Below are 20393 nucleotides of genomic sequence, written 5' to 3'. Positions count from 1 at the left end.
ATTCTCTCTCTTGCAAAAGTATTGTTCATGCCAAGTTAACTTATTGCTATCATTATGTTGCTATCTTCAATTATGTTCATTTGCTATGCTCACAAAGTCATTTCTCAAAAGTACTCTCATTAATTTCCGGTACTCTCAAGTTAACTATCTTGATCTACTTGACTATCTTGCGTCCAGACTTGAGCTACACAGTTGGATTGGTGAGTCAATTTATGCAGGCTCCCAGGAAACCACACTTGAATGTGGTGAGGCACACTTTGTGTATGCACGTGCTACTTTCAATTATGCACTCTTTTATAGGGCTGATGTGGAGTTGCAGCTTTATGGCTACACAGATGCATATTGGGCTAAGTAGTACATACGAACACAGGTCTACTAGTAGCTGATTCATGTTCTCACTTGGGAGTGCTATCACATGGAGCACCAAGAAGAAACCTACAATTTATCTTTCGAGTACACAGGCAGAGTACAGGGGAGCTGGAATGGCGGCATGTGAGGTAGCATGGCTGGGCTTGCTACTTCATGACTTTTGAGTACAGGTACAAGTACAGAGGTTGATTTCCATCTACTATGACAACCTTAGCAACATACATTTGGCACAAAACCCAGTGTTTCATGCCAAGATAGCACATCGAGGTGCACTACCATTTCATCCGAGAGAGGGTCTTAGCATGACATCGACCTTGAGTATGTGGCGATAGACGAGTAGGTTTTTGATATCTTCATGAAGGCCCTTGGAGCGGAGAAGTTATTAAGATTCCGAGCGATGCTCGGCATACGAGAGATGCATTGAGCTTGAGGGTTAGTATTGAGGTGTCAAGCTCAACATGTACGTCTTCTGGATGACTACCATCGGCAATCATCATCATTGGCATGCCTTGGTGGATACACATATCTTCACCAATGATACTACAATTGTACTACATTGAGCTGGTATACCTACCAGAGTGATGGCACATTCATCTACTCGCCTCACTCACTAGCGGTTTACATTAGACCGTTGTACTAGTTCTCACTTTATGATGTATTTTAACCTTAGGTTTTGTAGACCTCTTATCTTGAATTAGTGAAGAAGAAGAAGTACACTCTATTTGCCTCCCTCTCTGTGTGTATTTGTGTGTGTGTGTGTGTGTGTGTGTGTGTGCACACGCACGCGCACGCTTGCAAGAGCTCAAGCTCTCTCTTCTTGTCTATCTCTTAACAAACTAATCAATAAGGGTATCTCTCACTATTACATTGTGAGAGTTTTCCTACGCACATCATCGTGTGTCAGTGGCTACTTCTTCTCCTTTCCCAAACATAGGATCTCACACATGCACTCTTTAGTAAAGGATCCCAAAGAGAATGAAGGAATCTATTTCAATAAAAATGTGTGTGTGTGTTGTGGTTAAGGCGCCACCGTAAGTGCTTAAGCTACTTGCAATTTTCTATATGTGTGATGGAAGTGTGCCCTTGCTACATACAATTTGCATAAAGAACCTCTTTCTTGACATAGTTTGCACCAAGAACCTCCTTCCTCACACACATTTCATAGTAGAGACGCAAAGCATGGGATCACAATGGATCGCATTGCGTGTGGTTTCAATAGACAAGATTTCCAGAGCATAGATGACTAAGTTGGGTAGATGCAGCACTATGGTATGCTCTAGGTCTAGTTGATCACACCTTGCATACCAAGACTAGCCAAGGAAAGGCTAAAGATCAACAAAGCCCAAATCTGCATCTTTTTCTTAAGGAGATTCTGATGAGGAGATTTTGATGAAAGAACCAAAGTTCTATGAAGACATGGTCCTCGATGAATGTCACTCCATTGAAGTGGGCATTGTCACAGGAAATTGTTGTATGCTTAATGTATGCTACCTTAGGCAGACTGACATGATGGATCGCTTATCTAATAAGCGGAAAATCAATATTTTAATTCCACAAATGCAAGATGTTGGGGTGTAGGCCAGGTGGCCATGAGAAACCACCACCCTTACTCACATTTTCTTCCTAATGACTATGGGGAGAGAAAGTGAGAGAGTTGACTTTACTCTTCCACTTTCCTCTCCACACATTCAATAGCTCGAAGCATTCCAAGCAGGGGATCTTGAAGCAAATCAAGCAAGAGCAAGTGACTCCAGTAGCGCTAGAATTTGAGAACCCCGAGCAGGTGCAATTTTGGGAGCCAGCAGGTGAAATCAACAGCAAGGCTTTTGAGTGCAATTGAGCAATAGGAGTTGGAGTAAACGAACAAGGCTTGCGGGAATTGTGTGTGCAAGCAAGTCGAGCATAGGTGGAATCCAATTTGACAGTGTTGGCAAAGGGCCGTGACTCACACACACACTGTGTGTGTATAACCATCCAATTGAGCGGAAAATTGGGTAGTGGAACCCCTAGCAGGATACCAGCAAGGCAATCGACAGAGATTGGGGAGCCTGCGAGCAAAGTATACACGCGGGAGGGTTGAGCTCGAGGGGGGCTACAAGAGGAGTCGTCGACTGCAGCTGCATGGGGAGCCACCAGTTGCAGGTTTAAGCAGGGCATCCACGCACACGCGCGCACACACACACACACACCCACTCAAGCCCGGCAGTACGGCAGTCTTCGTCACAAGCCGACATGAAGTACTCAGCAGTTGCAGGAAAAAAAAAAAGTGATTTTTATTTGAGCCTTAAAACTATTGTGTGTGCAAGGGAGGGTTCACCCAACCCCCCCATGATAGCCATTGACCCTTGACACATCATCTATCCCTCGACCCCACTTTGAGACACCACGAGTTTGGACATACATAGAGAACAAGGAACACCACTCAGCCATTTGCGTGTGTGTGTGTGTGTGTGTGTGTGTGAGAGAGAGAGAGAGAGAGAATAAAAAACCAACCGTTCTTTTGGCGTGCACACACACGATGTGTGTAGGTGTGGGCGAGTAAGCCCGACATTTTCCGGCATCGCCCTGAGTTCGGTCTTCAAGCATCATCTATGGCTATTTGGCTAGCCACTCCCGTCCGGCGCAGCGGGAGATGACACTGACATCAACGATTTGCTGCTCCGCTTCGATACATCGATTACAACACCATTTCTTGCGCACCGGCTCGACATTCTTACACTCTGTGGCGGATTTCTTGATATTCGGCCCGACACCGGTTTCACACGAACGATTTTTTTCCACGATCAACAGTCGTACTTGCCACATGTAGGGGTGAGGTACATCTACCATAGAGGAGTGACACCCGGCATCAAAACCAAGCACACCGATCATGCTATATGGCACGGTTTTTGGCTACGATACCTTTGGCGGCTATTAGACTAGCGCATTTCTGCCCGGCGGCGGCAAAAATTGGCACATAGCGACACTGACACGCAGGTTATAGATTACAGGGGGTTTTTCAGCCTATTCACACAGAGATTCTCTAGATTACTAGAAACAATGCTTTCATAGGTGATTTGGCAGCCATTTTGATAGCAGATTTTGCGGACATATGCGTTGATAGATGCATTTTGCTATGAGCACAGCTAGTGCTACTGAGCTCTTTTGAGAGCAGATATCCCTGCATGGATCACTTTTACTGCATGCAACATTTCTTGGCGCCTCTTTGAGCGTGGTTTTACTCATGTACATTGAGTTGCAGACACTGCCCATTGTACTACGTGTGGAGCCATTTTTGGCTTTGGCAGTTTTTCTCGACCGTTCCTGAGACTCGGACCGGAAGAGCCCTTTCTGAGATTGTGGCTAGTCCATTTGTGTCTGTGTTAGCCTTTTGGAGGGTCAATAGCGTGAGGTTTTCTTTGAGCTGGGGTGTGCTCAAATGTTGAGACACCTTCAGTGATACAGGTAGTTGGAGTTTTCCATTTACAGTACCCTCGCCATAGGATATGTATCTGAACAATTTTTTGTGCTTTTGACATCGAGTTGGCGGTCACACAACAGTGCAATAGATGCCCAGGTAGTGCAGTTGGCACATTTATGGATATTTTGAGTTGAGTTTTGACTCCTCATACAAAGGAGACTCTGTCGGATTACCTTCCCGCCGCGAGTTGTGACTTTCAATGTTGGCACTTTTGAGCCTATTTCGGTCGAGATTTTACTCTCAATACAAAGGTTACTCTGCCCAAATTTTTGCAGCTTCTTGCCATAGTTTGGAACCTCTCAAACCGTCTTGTCAGTGATGGCTTCTTCTTCAGAAAAGGAGGAGTATTTCATTTGTGAGTTCAATGGCAGCAACTTCACCATGTGGAAAGAGCACATGAAAGATGTTTTGACAAACAAAAGGCCTATCAGAATCGTTGAAGGAGCGTGCAGAGGATGATGACTATATGCAAGCTCAGTGGGAGCTTCTGGATGCGAGAGTCATGGCTACGATACATCTACATCTAGCCGAGTCAGTGTTCTTCACTATCATACGAAAGACAACAACCAAGGAACTTTTGGATAGCTTATCTTTAGCATGGGAGAGCAAAAGTGTATCAAACAAAGTTTTTCTCATGAAAAAACTTATGAAGCTCAACATGGAAGAAGGTAGCGCAGTTTTTGGTCACTTAAATGAGTTCAACTCCTTGTTCAGTCAGCTAACATCTCAGGGCTTTAAGGAGTTTGATGACGAACTCAAGTCTATATCCTTGTTATTCTCTCTATCCAGTTTATGGGACATTTTTTGCACAGTCATCAGCAATTCGGCTCCGAATGGCAAGTTAGTGTTCAATGCTATCACAAATGTGTTGCTCACTGAAGAGATTCGACGTAAATCTCTCAACGGTGCTAGTCATGGAGATGCATATATGGCTGGCAGTTCAACAAAGGCAAGAGGCCATGATAGGAACAAATAAAAAAGCAAAAGTAGAGAGAAAAATCCTTGTAGTCCTAGCAGACACAGGAACTCAAGTAGAGACCACAGTGCCAGAAATGTCGAGTGTTACTATTTCCATAAGAAGGGCCATTACAAAAAGGATTGTCACAGTTTCCTAAGACATAAGAAAAACATGCAAAAAGATAATTCTGGCAAAGACGAAAGTACGATAAAGATTGAGGATCTCAATGTGGTTGAGTCTCCCATACCTACCACTGCAATAGAGGATGCTCCTCCTCCATTGATAATCATTATGCCAACAAAGATTCATGCAGAGGCGACAACAGATCCCTCAGATGTTCTCATTTTCACTTCAGATCTCACTCTAGATGCTTTGGTTGCACAAGATGAGGGTTATGCACGGAATTGGATTCTTGATTCTGGTGCAAGTTTTCATGTCACACCACATGGAGAGTGGTTTTCCTCTTATCCATCCATGCATGGAATAGTCAAGCTTGGTGATTCCTATGAGCTTAAACTTATTGGCATTGGTGATGTGAAACTTTAGATGCATAATGACACTACTTTTGTGTTGAGAAATGTCAGACATGTGCCCAAGCTTACAAAGAGCTTGTTTTCTATAGGGCAATTGGATGATCTTGGCTACACTGCAGTTTTTGGTAATCGTTCTTGGTTGATCCACAACAACAACCTTGTCATGATGAAAGGTCGTAAAAATGGATCCATGTACTCTATGTTTATTTCGAGTGTCGAAGAACACTCTATCTATGTTGCCGAGCTGCCGTCTACCAATGAGTTGTCGCATAGCAGGCTAGGGCACATTAGCCAAAAGGAAATGAAAACACTTCAGCATTTTGGCTACTTACCTGTGTTAGATTACACACACTTTCCATTGTGTGAGCATGTCTATACGGAAAACAGACTAAATTGACAGCTTCGCTATTGAACTAGAAACTAGGAAAACCCCTAGACTTAGTGCACAATGATTTGTGTGTCCAATGCCACATAAAACTCTAAGGGGGACAAACTACTTTCTCACGTTCATAGATTAACCTACCAAAAGGTGTGGGTGTATCTCCTTAAGCATAAGGAAGAGGTCTTTTTTACATTCCAAAAATTCCTTGCCATGGTTGAGAACCAATCAGGAAAAAATCTCAAAGCTTTTTGCACGGACAATGGTGGAGAATACGTCTCCATGGAGTTCAAGGATTTTTGCAATCAAAGAGGCATTCGTATGCAGCTTAGTGCTCCATACACACCCGCACAAAATGGGATAGCTGAAAGAATGAATCACACGATTCAAGAGCGAGTTATCTCTATAATGTCTATGGCAAAGCTTACTCCAGAGTTTTGGGAGAAAGCTATCCTGTTAGCAATGCACATCATCAACAGGTCACCTAGCTCTCCTTTGAATTTCAAAATTCGAAAGGAATTATGGACTAGGAAAACGCCAAGCTATGAACATTTACGTGTATTTGGATGTGAAGCATATGCACATGTGCCCAAAGAACTTTGTCGCAAGTTAGATCCCAGGTCACACAAATGAATTTTTATTGGCTATGATGCAAATGGAGAGATGGGCTATCATCTCTAGCACCTAGAATCCAACAAAGTCATTCGTAGCTCACACATGATTTTGAATGAATAAAAAATGCACAAGAAGACCATTAAAGAAGTTGAGTACAAACGCGTTCATTTTGAGGATGTAGCCTCCGAACCAACTCAGTTCAGTAGTGTTGCACCTAATCCCCAAGTGCAAGATTCTAATATTGCTCCGGAGAGAGCAGAATCTAGCAGTTAGTCACTGAGACACTCTGTAAGAGTATCATGTGTCCCCGAGCGGTTTGAGTCAGGTATACACCACATTTTGGTCACTGATAGTGGAGAGCCAACCTGCTACAAAGAAGCTATACAAATGGACGATAGCGTTAAGTGGGAGCAGGCTATGCAATCAAAATACAATTCGATTGTGGCTAATGAGACATGGGGTTTGGTTGAACTACCAAAAGGAAAAAATGATTTACCTTGCAAGTGGGTATACAAGAAGAAGTATACAGCGGAGGATCCCGAGCCTAGGTACAAGGCTCGTCTAGTTTCCAAGGGTTTCAAGCAGCAAAAACTTATGGATTTCAATGAGATTTTCTCTCTAGTAGTCAAGATGACTACACTTTGCATTGTGCTTGGCTTGGTTGCTATCCAAGACATGGATCTTGTCCAATCTCCCACTTTTCCAATCTCTCTCTCTTGATCTTCCTCCCTCCCTCTCTCTCTCTCTCTCTCTCTCTCTCTCTCTCTCTCTCTCTCTCACACACACACACACACACACACACCCATTTTTGACCTAGTCAACAATTGCTCACTCTTTTGATCATAACTTCTTAATCCAAATTCCAAGTTGGGTGATCTATAGCTTCCATTGAAGAGAACAATTCCTTCTACACAGTCATGTAAAAACAATTCTCTTTTGAGTTATGGAAGAATTTTCTAGAACAACACTTTTGAAGTAAAAAAGTTTGGAGAAGTTGACTCTCATCTCTTATTTTACATACAATGTCTTTAGGCACTCCCAAGGGTTCTTCTTCTTCAAAAAAGTCCATAACCATTGTAATAAATGATCCAAAATCTCCTAAGTGCGGAGATAGCAACACGGACACTTAACCAATGACATCAAAAACCATGATTATTGCATACTTGGTATAATTGCAAGTGACCGTAAACAAGCGAGGTGAAGACTTACACACACTGGGAATGGAGAATGGCACGTTAAGGTTTTTTTTGTTGAGAATGAAAATCTTAAGAGGACACTTGAGATGCAAACAACACGTTTGATGTAGCTTTTAGAGGAATTCAAGCAAGCTCTTGTGGGCTTGAATGCTTTGAAGAAGCACATGAGCAAAGTGGAGTATGATCATGTATTGAAAGAGGAGAAAGTTGACACCGTGTGTTGCGATGTATGAGACATGAAAAATGTATGCACAAACAAGTCAGATTGATGTATGTGGTAACAATGTGGTTCCTCATTCCTCTCTCATGCAAGCTATGGTCCACACAAAGAATGTTGATAATGTGGATGTTAGAGGAGTTGAAGGAATGGGAGTGACGTTACAAGAACATTGTTATTCATGGAATCCCCAAAGAGAAGTTAGAGACACCTCCTTCTCTTGCCATTGTTATCAAATATTTCTTCAAAACCCACTTTGACATGTCAAAAGTTATGGTTTATGAAGCACATGGAGTGGGTAATCAAGGAGCTCCTCACTCGAAAAAACGGCCAATTGTATGCACCGTGCCGGATGAGACCAAATGAAAGATTATTTTTTATAATAGTTGATTTATTTGAGGGATAATACATGTTTTGTATGTGAAGATTGCATTGTTAAGCAACAAAACATGTGTCGCAAGGCATATGAGGAGAGGAATAAGAAAAATAAGGAGATCTCTCATGAAGAAAACGTGCCCAAGGAGGAGGCAAGTCCCTCAAGAAAATAAATATGCAACCTATGAGGTTGAATTACAATTGAAAGTATGATTCTCAAATTGCAATGGATAGCAATGGAATGGAGGGGTTGGCATATATAAACTAACAAGAAAAGCCGATGTTATACTCCTTGTTGAACTTGGGAGCATGAAGCACAAAGGATTAACGAACTGGAGGATTACAATGTATATTCATTGATGTAGTCAAATAATCTCAAGCAACAAAGAGATCAAGGAGGGGTAACATGTATGATTAAGAAAGGATTGCAATATTTTGTATCAATTGTGAAATATGACAAGCACAAACATTATGTATGGCTAAAAATTATGACACCAAAAATAGTACCCATTTTTGTAGCCAGTTGCTCCATTCCTCATCATGATTCCCCCTTATACGCTTGCATGGATAGAGATCATCCATTTTTCTATTTAGAGGAGAAAATTGATAATTTTAAAGGCAAAGGTGATGTTATTCTCTTTGGGCTCGCACAAAACCGTATTGCAAGCTTGTAATGGAATATTGCTATGATTGTAGTGGAATTTAAATAACAATAGTGTAGTCATACTTTATTAGTGGAATTTCCCCATTGAGAGAGATGACTTGAATAATGCCTGGAAAAAATATAAATTAATTGAACTAAATTCTCATTAGATTCCTTTAGAGGCCAACCATTAGGCTTTCGGCACCTTATGAGGGCAACATGGGGAGGAGCTTGACATGTGTCCTTGTTGCTTCTTTAGACTTGGCTTGCCTTGAGTGAGTGTGTGTGTGTGTGTGTTCTCTCTCATGTGCCTACTTGTAGGGCTCCCCCCCCCCCCCCCCCCCCCCCCCCCCCTTTGTGTAGGGATGTTGTTGGCATTTTGGAACACCTCCAACCCCTCAATAACTTTAGTCATGAAGCGCCTTAAGCACCTTAGTCATAAAACATGACAAGCACCTCAAGAACCTTAGTCATAAAGAATGAAAAGAACCTCAAGAACCTTAGCAATCAAGCATGACAAGCACGACAAGCACTTAGTCAGCTCAAGCACCTCAAGCACAAGCTTAGCTTGTCTAAGGTCTAAGATACCCTAAGTTCTGTTACCATATACATGTGGTAGTGATGTGTGTGAACACACTAGGACTGCCGGGGCATTTTTTCCCTCTTTAGGAGGTTTTTTCCCCCGTGCATTGTATATACGCCCATCACTCTAGGGCTATTTATCTTTCCATTGCACACTAAGTTATACACTCTCTATTGTGTGCCTTGAGCTTCCTTCGTCTTCTCCAAGCTGTGTGTGTTTCTCTGCAACCCTAATTCCAACAATTGGTATCAGAGCAGGTCACGTCCTCCCGGGCTTAGTCGCCAGCTGCTCCAGCACACGCCTACTCACTTTCTCCGATTTCAGTGAGCTTTGGCGAGCGTCGCAGGTCGACAAATATTTTGGGACATCTCGAAGAGCTTGGTCTGCTCAGAATTTTGATTTGGGCTCATTTCGGCCTCCGTTTCCACTACAGGCAGTACTGCACAGGCTATTTCGTCATTTTGTGCAGAATTTCTGTCAGTGCCATTTTCTGCATAACAAGTGCCTTCAAATCTTCTACGGTTTGTGCTATATAGCACAGGTTGTTCCCGCTCCGTTTCTCCTATTTTCGAGCAGTTTTCACATCAGGTGTAGCATTTACCATGGCTGACAACAACAACACAGATGTGTTCAAGATGTTTGCTGCTGAGGACAGGTTGGATGGGGAAAACTACCCTATGTGGGCTTATATGATGCAACATGTTCTTGTGTCAAAGGGTGTCTAGAACATTGTGCAGGGCATTGATGTACGTCCTGGTTCTGAGGATGTAGGCGATGTTGAGGATGTTGCAGGTCTTGCTGCAAGGATTGCAGCTATTAGAGTTGTTTTGACTATGGTAGAACAAGCTCGTTAGGATGTTAAGGATGCGCAGGCTCATGCATTGATTGCGTTGTCTGTGAAGCGCACCATTGTTCCTCACATCCGTTCAGCAAAATCTGCAAAACAGGCTTGGGATATTTTAGCAGGTCTTTATGCAAGCCGCAATGAGGCTAAAATTGCTTTGCTGCGTAAAGAGCTGGAGTCAAAGATTATGCATGAGGAAGATGATATGGACACTTTCCTTACTAGTGTCAAGGATATCAATGAGCAGCTTATTTCTGCAGGTGAAGTCATTTCAGACAGTTCCCTTGTGCAGACTATTCTTGATGCCTTACCAGATTCCTACCAGACTTTTGCTAGTACTTGGAGACTTATGACCCAAGGAAATCCTGAAGTTGTCAAGTTTGATGCATTATGCACATTGTTGTTTTGCAAGAGTCACTTTCTAGAAAAAACACGACTAGGCAGCGTGCAGTTGAACAGGCTTTTATTGCTTCTCAAAGAAAGGGTAGTAACAGTAATGCAGCCACTTCTTATGGTTCTGCTACGAGTGGCAAAAATTCTGTTCCTAATGCTTCTGCTGGCAGTACTTCGTCTGGCAATTCTGGTGATAAGGGCAAAAAGAAGATGCGTTGCCATTATTGTAAAGCTAATGATCACTTGATCAAGTCGTGTCCTAAGTTGAAGGCCAAAAAGGCTAAGAAGAAAGAGGTTGGCTTCACTACAAATGCAGCCATTGTTGAGTCTTCTATGAAAGGAGACTGTGTTGCTGATGTTGATGCAGAATGGGATTTTAGCGCAGAGTGCACTTACAATCCTTCTATCCATGATGCATGCTTGTCAGTTGCTGCAGATTCACATGTGTGGTATTTTGACAGTGGTGCTACAAAGCACATTACCTCACATCGTGAATTGTTTACCTCTCTCGAGTCTGTCCCTCATGGGAATTTAGTCACTTGTGCCAACAACGCCTCTTATCCAGTTCAGGGAGTTGGAAAGATTGTGCTCACTGCTGCTAATGGCAGTTCCTTCACACTTGTTGATGCACTTTATGTACCTGGGATCAAGAAGAATCTCTTGTCTGTATCCGCACTTGCTAGACTTGGACTTGTAGTCAAATTTGTGGATGACAAATGTACAGTTCATGATCTCAGTTTTGGTGATGGAATTGTTGCATCTGGGCTTTTGTGCCATGGGCTATATAAGCTCACTTTCTATGACAAGTGTGGACAACATTTTGCAAATGCTGTTGCAGATTCAAGGGCTATTTCAGATGCAAAACTTTGGCATGCACGTTTGGTCATCTGAATTTTGCAAGTTTGCTGCGTTTGCAGAAATCTGATATGGTTGCTTCTTTGCCACCTCTTGAAGCACCTGTCAAACATGTTTGTGAAGGCTGTATTTTGGGTAAGATGCAGCGTTCTAAATTTCCAAAGGATGGTTAGTTCGGGCCACATGCAGGTTGCAGCTTGTGCATAGTGATGTTTGTGGGCCCATGCAAACTCCGTCCTTGGGCAATTACCTGTACTTCGTGACTTTCATTGATGACTACTCTAGGCATGCATGGGTATTTCTGCTTAAAGCGAAGTGCGAAGTTTTTATGTGCTTCAAACAATTTATGGCTATGGCTGAAAATGTCTCGAAATGTACTACGGGCACCCTCCGTTCCGATCGAGGGGGGGAGTATATGTCTCATGAATTTAATGCATGTCTGGCTAGTCGTGGGATAAAACACCAATGTACAGTGCCTTATACACCTCAGCAAAATGGTGTTGTTGAGAGGAAAAACAGGTCACTGACGGAAATGGCACGATGTATGGTCAAAAGTCAAGCTTTACCGCATTCTTTTTGGCTTGAGGCCATCATGTGTGCCACTTATGTACTTAACATGTGTCCTACGAAAGCTTTGCAGTCTATTACTCTATATGAAGCATGGCATGATAGAAAGCCTTCTATTGAGCACATGCGTGTTTTTGGCTGTTTGGCATATGCTTTGGTGCCACAAGTGCAGCGCAGAAAATTGGATGATAAGGCTGTCAAATGTATTTTGGTTGGTTATAGTGCTGAAAGCAAAGGTTACAGGTTGTATCATCCGCAAACAAAACGTATTCTGGTTTCTCGGGATATAGTGTTTGTGGAAGATTCTGTTGAGCCCTTGCTGTCATGTACTAGAGACACTAATGTAAGCTCACAGGACATTTATGACACTTTGTTGCCTCTTTTCAGTGGTGGAAATACGAATGTAAGTTCCAATGAGGCAAATGTACAGCCTATGGGGGTTTCTGAAAATGTTTTAGATCAGCCTATTACTGATGCAGATGTACATGATGTACTTGATGAGGAAAGGGCTGAAAATGAGCAGGCTAGAGGTATGCCAAAATGGCTGGTGCACACTTTGCGTGACAGTAAATTGGATGCACCTTTGTCTAGTCGTACTCATTCAAGCTCTCGCCATGCATCTTATGCATCAGATTGTTATGATTTGGTTGTGTCTAGCTTACATGATGTTGAGGAGCCTCTGTCTTTTGATAAAGCACAGAATTCAAAAAATTGGATGGCTGCCATGCAATCAGAATATGATGCACTTATAGAAAATGACACATGGACTTTATGTGATTTGCCTCCTGGAAAAAAGGCCATTGGTACGAAGTGGGTTTACAAGTTGAAACGCAAGCCGGATGGTGAGATCGATTGCCATAAGGCTCGACTTGTTGCAAAGGGTTATGCACATCAAAAAGGCATAGATTATGAAGAGAATTTTGCTCCCACTTGTCGTATGACTATTGTGATTTTTCTATGTGCATTGGCATCTCATTTTGGTTGGGATGTACATCAATCAGACGTTGTTACTGCTTTCTTGAATGGTAACATATTTGAGGAAGTTTATGTAACGCAGCCTCGCGGTTCTGTCATAAAAGGACAAGAGGACAAAGTGTGCAAATGTAACAAGGCTTTGTCTGGGTTAAAGCAATCTCCTCGTGCTTGGTATGAGAAAGCTGACACTCATTTGGTCAAACAAGGCTTTCGTAACAGTCCAACAGAAAGCACATTGTATGTAAAGCGTGAGGGTGATGTACTTCTCATTGTGGTTCTTTATGTTGATGATTTGTTGATCACTGGACCAAATGAGAGACACATTGCTGAATTTAAGGCTGATTTGAATGCTACTTTCAAGATGAAATATTTGGGGTTGTTGCATCATTACTTGGGTATACAGTTTAAGCAGTGTGATGGTGGTATTGCCTTGTGTCAAAAAAGTTACATAGAGACATTGCTATGTAAGTTTGGACTTGAGGATGGCAAACCTATTGCCACTCCCATGGAAACAGGTTTGAAGTTGAGTCTACATGATGCTGGCGATCCTGCTGATGTCACTCTTTACCAAACTGCTGTTGGCTGCCTCATTTATGTATGCAACACGAGGCCAGATATTCAGTTTGCAGTCTCACAGGTCAACAGATTTATGCATAGCCTAAGGTCTAAGCATTGACAGGCTGTCAAAAGGATTTTCCGCTACCTTAGTGGCACTTTACATCTTGGCTTGTTTTATCCCAAGGGGGGATCATTGCCGCCAGACTTACATGCTTTTTCGGACTCAGATTGGGCTGGTTGTTTTGACATGCGAGTGTCCACATCAGGTTTTTGTTTCATGCTTGGAAGTTCATGTATATCATGGTTGAGCAAGAAGCAACCTATTGTGGCCACTTCGAGTTGTGAGGCTGAGTACAGGGCAGTCTTCACAGCTACGGTTGAGTGTGTATGGCTCAGACGCCTTATGGCTGATTTGGGTGTTGGACAAGACACTGCCAACACTATCTACACTGACACTCAGAGCGCATTGGCAGTTGCGAGGAACCCAGTTTTTCATGCTCGCACAAAGCACATTGAGGTGCATTACCACTATGTCAGGGAGAGGCTCTCAGCAGGAGAGATCAGCTTGGCCTATGTGCCAACACAGGACAAGCTTGAAGATATTTTCACAAAGGCATTGTCTCGTGAGAAGCTTGAAGCTTTCCGCAAAGCTTTGGGCTTACTCCCCTTTGTGGATTGATCATGTCCTTAGGGCATGGCACTTCCCTTTACTCATGTGCCAGCTCTCGTTCACCGCATCACTCCAGGGGGGATTTGTTACCATATACATGTGGTAGTGATGTGTGTGAACACACTAGGACCGTCGGGGCATTTTTTCCCTCTTTGGGAGGTTTTTTCCCCCGTGCATTGTATATACGCCCATCACTCTAGGGCTATCTATCTTTCCATTGCACACTAAGTTATACACTCTCTATTGTGTGCCTTGAGCTTCCTTCGTCTTCTCCAAGTTGTGTGTGTTTCTCTGCAACCCTAATTCCAACAAGTTCGTAGGTCTAAATACTTTTAATACTAACTTGTGGAGGTCTTTAATGAAGCTAACCCTAAGGTCTTTTGAGCTCCATTGGCTGGTTATTGCTCTTTGATAGACCATCTCTCTTTTGGAACAATTTCCTTCTCTCCCTTTAGTCCCGTGGCAAGAGGGTAGAGGATCTTTTTTTTCCCTACGACATCATTGGAGACTTAGCTACCGCAAGCATGTCTGCTCTTGAGTCCATAGCATACTTTCCAAAGTAGAGTGACAAACTCTACTTGGTGTTTGGGAGCCTCGTCGTCATCACAAACATGACTTTAAGCATGCATACTACTTAAATTTGTGCATAATAAAAAAAGAGATCTAATCTTATAAGACAAAAACATTGATCATTTACAAGAAACGTTTACATTTTATTACTCTAGTGTAGCATTGTAAGCATTGAAAAGGTTCATACTATCCTTGAGTTGTGTTCCTTGCATCCATCTAGCATCTTCAAAAGGATAATTTTTGAACTTAATAAGATAACATCGGATAATCTTACCATGGCGTAGTACCTTGTCCTCATGTCGACGGATAGCTTTGGGTTGCAGCACCTCCTCTTCATCTTCGATTTCTGGGGAGTCTTCCATTAGGAAGGGAATGGGGTCTAAGGGGGACTCTTTATTTTCCATGGGATTAACAAGGAGATTATGGGAGGGGCAATGGGTGGATGCCATGTGGACTGAAATGGTGGGTATGGTAAGGCCGAAAAGTAAGTGGTAAAACTTGTACTCTTTTATAAAATATAAAGAGAAAATATCTTATAAATTCAAAACAGTGAACTTTTCTCTAGATAGTTAAGTAAAAACTAATCCTTTCTCTCTAGTGGCTGTCATTTTCTCCCCCCCTCTCTCCTAAAAGGGGATTCCTTAAAGAATGTGATGGTCATTCCCTCCTTCTCTCTCTATTGTACCATCTCTCACTTCTCTTCACTTCATCTTGCAAGCTGCTTCTCTTTCCTTCCTTTCAGTTTTCCCTCCCAAAATCTCTGCAATAGAAGTTTGAACCTCGTTTCCCTCCTCAATCTTACTGCATTATCCTCAAGCTTGCTACATTCTCCTCAAGCTGAAGTTCTCCATTTCTCCATAAGCCTCACTAAACACATCTACCTAAAGCTGAAGATCTGTAGCATATCCTTCTGCTATATCATCCCTCTTTCTTTCCTCAACAGGTTTCCTGCTCCTTCTCCATTAAGCTCTCTAGAGAGAATCTACTTCCCTCTCAAGCTTTGCAACATTATCTTCCCCATTAAGCCAACAAGCAGGTGGAGCAGTATAGCAATAAGTTGAATCCTTCGTCTTTGTGTACCATCAAGAATCTTGCTCTTTATACAGCTGAGAACATGGATGTGCAATGTCTAATCATAAGTGTTTTTCTGCAGGGTGTGCCACTATTCCCCATGGACGACAGTGGATATTGGGTGAAGATGGAGTTCAAACGAATGATGTGGGTGAAAATGTAGCCTAGCTCAAGAGGTGCACACAAGGTCTCAAGGATACGCATGGATTCTCATGCACACCATTGGAAGGGAAGAATCATGGAGTTCAAGAAAACATAAGACCGCAAGAGACTTGTGAAGGTGCAACATGTGTATGTTGCTTCACAATTGAAGCTAGAGACAATAATGGCTCCATCGAGGTTTCCTGCAAATTATAATTTTACTCCTCTTTCAAGTTTTTAGGTTGTCTATTTAGTATTTTTGCCTTGTACGTTGCTTTTGATGACTGTAAGATTTCCATTGCTTGTTCATGTTTGTAGATGTTTTTCCATCCAATTTTGTAGAGTGGGAGCCAATAGAGTCCTTCACATGAACTTTTAAGGCCATCCACATTGAGCTTGGCAAGTTGCTCTGTTGGCTATCCATCCTCTGAGCTTGCCTCAAATGATTTTTTCTTTTTATAATCATACTTTTCTCCCACCTAGGCAAAATGGGTATGGTAATCTTTCTCCGGTTCACTCACCAACCTTGGAGAGTTTGGAATAGCCTAAGCCAGACAATCCCTTGATCGCAGCAACCAAAAGGAGAATCGAGGTGGATGTGCAAGCAAGAATGAAGTGCAGCTATGGTTCCCACAAAGCCACTATAACATGGTTTATGTCTCTTCATGTGTTTGTGTTTATCTTTTGACTTCAGAGTGTTCATAGGACACCAACAATGTGGACTTTCTAAGGGGAAGTGCGATCGACAGATTCCTTGCAGGTGGATGGGAGACTAAGGTGATCAACCACGAGGGAGATAGAATCAAGTGCTCTATAGTTGTTGAAATTGTGGTGTTCAGATACCATTTTGCGAAGCAAATCTTGTCAATGGTCTTTCCCTATAGAAGATGGAAGCTGACGATGGGAGCTGACGATGGGAGAAAGGGAGGCACTAGACTCTCATGTTGCTGCTAGAGAATCAATTGACCTACAAATATGCCTCCACGACGATGCAGTGCACGACATTGCAGTGAATAATGATTAGCACCTCAGTCACCTTCGCGAGTATCTTAATCTCAAATATACCTTGCCCAAGCAATATCTCTTTGTAATCAATGAAAAGGTTGTTTGCTCCAGAAAAGAGAAGAGCTTTCTGTGTGAGAACATTCTATTTCCGCAATGTTATTTTGTAAAAGCTTGTAAAACTGATAGGGATTTTTCTCTCATTAATACATACTGTGTTAATTATCAACTTGTTCAAGTTTTTGATTGAAACGTGCAATTTCTTTGATGTGGAGCACAAATTTTTTCAATGTTGGCGTCTTTTGTCGCGTGATTTTGTTTAAAATTATAGTTTTAAGTTATTTTGACGTCAATTTCAAGGACTTTTTAAAAAGTGACTTTGGGTATATATGTGACTTTCTAGGTTTTAAACTTCATTTCTCACATTCACAAAACTCTAGCTCTAAGCTCTCTTCACATCTTCTTTGCAAACGAACCATGGAAATCCTATTGATGCACTTCTCACACAATTAGAAAAGATAGGACTTGCGGATTGAGCACTAAACTACTCAGTGTGTTCGAGGGGGCAATTGACATGCAGGCCACTGCCAACCTTCATGGAGAGGCATTCAAAAGCTTTCTTGACTACATGGTGCAACACATAAAAGAATATGTGTTAACTGAGTCAACGTCAGTTAACAGAAGCTGCTAAAGACCGAAGACATACGGATGCACATCAAAGATAAATGCAAAGAAGCAGTAAAGATTGGAGTTACACATTTTCCATGTTTTTCCAAAATGGTCACGTATTGTAAATTCCCGATTTATTTCAAGCCATTGTAATATTTTAATGTGTTACGGGCTCAATGGGAGTTCCAAGTTGTAAAGAATAGGTCACTTATTGTGCTTAGGTTGCAGATTCAGTAAGTGGTGAGCCCTAAAGGCCTTGGGCGCCCGGACATTGGATATTTTTAACCTAGGTATATAAGGCAGTGTGTAAAAGAAATTAGGGTTCTCAAGTCATTTGTTGAGAGCACTCTTTGGTGAGAGCTCTTGAGGTGTGTGGCTATGGAGTCCTTGAGCTTCTCCTTGCTCATGAGACTTGATTAACACTAATCAATGATTCATTCTCTCTCACTATGCCTCTCTCTTACTTCTTATGATTGCCTATGATGTTTAGATTAACTAGATGTTAACTAATTAGTGGTTAATCCCTGTCTAATCTTGTGTGATTGCCCTCTTTTGCTTGTGTGTGCATGTAGGTTTGATTGGAGTGTGGTGCTCAATAGATCTATGTGTGTGTGCTTGCCATTAGTGTGTTGCATGATAGGATTACTGTTGTGTGCATCTTGAAATCGTAGTGTGTGTGATTGGGTTGATTAGAGGTGAAGAGAAGTGGATATGGAGATTGCCCTTCATTGTGGCTTAGCTCCTCTATAGGCCGAGAAGCTCACTTCGTAGAGTTAACCATTTGTGCTGCCACGATTAGCTCACTAACCGTGTGAGTGTTTCCATGCCCTAGCCGGGTAGCTCATCCCTCCGGATTGATAATTTTGTTGGTCATTGGAGCTATTCCAACGATGGGACCCTCAACATTTGGCGCCATTTTCGGGGACGATGGCCTACGCTAGTGTAATTGTGGCATAAACGAATGCGTTCCCTCACTAATTTCACTACTAATTTCGCTTGTGTGTTTATGTTTTTGTGGATTTTGAATGCATGTGCATGAAGCATTGTGTTCATAATTCCCTAATGTGTGACCGTATCTTACCAATTGTGTGCATGAAGCATTGTGTTCATAATTCCCTAATGTGTGACCGTATCTTACCAATTGTGTGTTTACACACAATTGTGTGTTTACACACTCTAATTTCTGACTAAGCAGTTGCTAATTTGACTAATTTTTGCTAATTTACTAATGTGCTATGAAGGATTGGAGCATTCGACCATTCAATTGGTCTTCAACGGAAAGGTAATTAAGGTGGTATTCTCAACCTCCCTAGAGTCTAGAGATGTGTAGAGTTGTGTAGATATCCCACCAAGATGCAATGTAATGTGATGCAATGTAATGCTATGCTATGTTGATGCAATGCAATGTTGATGTTAGGGATGGAAAATTTTGCGATTTTTCATTTTCACGCCGTCGTAATGCCGAAATTTTTAAGAATTGGCGGCGCATGAATTTGATAAGTTTCAATTGCTAATTGATGAATGTGTGTTGCTAATTGGATGCCTAATTGAGTTAATTGCATGCTTGGATGGTCAATTTTAGTGTGTGTGCATTCTAATTGAGTGTGTGCATGCTAATTTTAGGTGTGTACTGTGCACTATTTTGCCTATGTTTGAGCACTTAGAAATCAATGTATGCGTTATCATTTTTGAATTGTGATGATTGATTGGTGTTGTGTTCATGCCTAACTATTGATTTGTGAAGTCACATTGCAAATCCGACCAATTTAACCCTTTTGTGTGCGCACCTAAAGATTGGCAAAAACTGCCAATTTTTTAGTGTGTGTGTGCCTAAAAAAATGTTTAATTTGCATAATTCATTCAATGTTTTAATTGCATAAATGATGTGTGTAATGATCAAATGCTGCGTTTTTGTGCTCAAAACAGGGATTAGCACACTCTAATTGCGTCGATTTTTGACCTATTTTTGTCGGTAATTTTGCCAGTTTAATTGTCTATTCTTGATTTTATTGATAGAATTGTTGGCAATTGAATTGATGTGATTTGTGCAATTTTATTTGGCTGCACCATTCCCAAATGTGTGGAGAATTTGTAGATAATTTTTGGGTATTTTTCGGATAATTTTTTGGTAATTTTTCCATTAATTTTTGGATAATTCCATAAAAATTTGATTTTGCGATCTTTATGAGCTATTTTGTGTGTGTGTTTTTACGTCATCATTTTGTTCACATTTGTGCCCTCCGTGGTCGAGTTTTGAGCGTTTCGCTATTTTCGTGGGCCGAGTGGACAATTTTGTCGAAATTGATGTTTTCAGTCAAATCTGTTATTTTCAGTGTGCTTTTGCGCGTTGGAAATGCTCGATTGTGAATTACGATAATTTTTTGAGATTCCTAGAATTTTCCAGAATTTTTGGGACTTTTTTGGTAAATTTTGGGATTCTCTGGCAATTTTTGGAGTTTTCGACTAATTTTCGGCCAGTTTTGGCATTTTTTGGAAATTTGAAAATAAAAATAAATAAAAGGAAGCGGGTTTCGGGCTTCGGTACCGTGCCTTGCGGCGCATAATAAATCTCCAAGTGGGATAGATCTTTACGGTCTCTTGGGACAATTTCCTACGACGTTAAAAGAATCTTCCTCTTTTCGCCGGCTGTTCCCTATTTCTCGTTCCGCATGAACACACCCCCTCACCCGCTCTCTCCTCTCTAACTTCCTCTCTCTGCCTTTCGGCGTAATGCGTGAACCCAAAGATAG

This window comes from Adiantum capillus-veneris, chromosome 22, assembly GCF_014529385.1.
Source record: "Adiantum capillus-veneris isolate H3 chromosome 22, ASM1452938v2, whole genome shotgun sequence".
In the NCBI taxonomy this organism is placed as follows: Eukaryota; Viridiplantae; Streptophyta; class Polypodiopsida; order Polypodiales; family Pteridaceae; genus Adiantum; species Adiantum capillus-veneris.
This window is presented reverse-complemented; position numbering follows the sequence as displayed.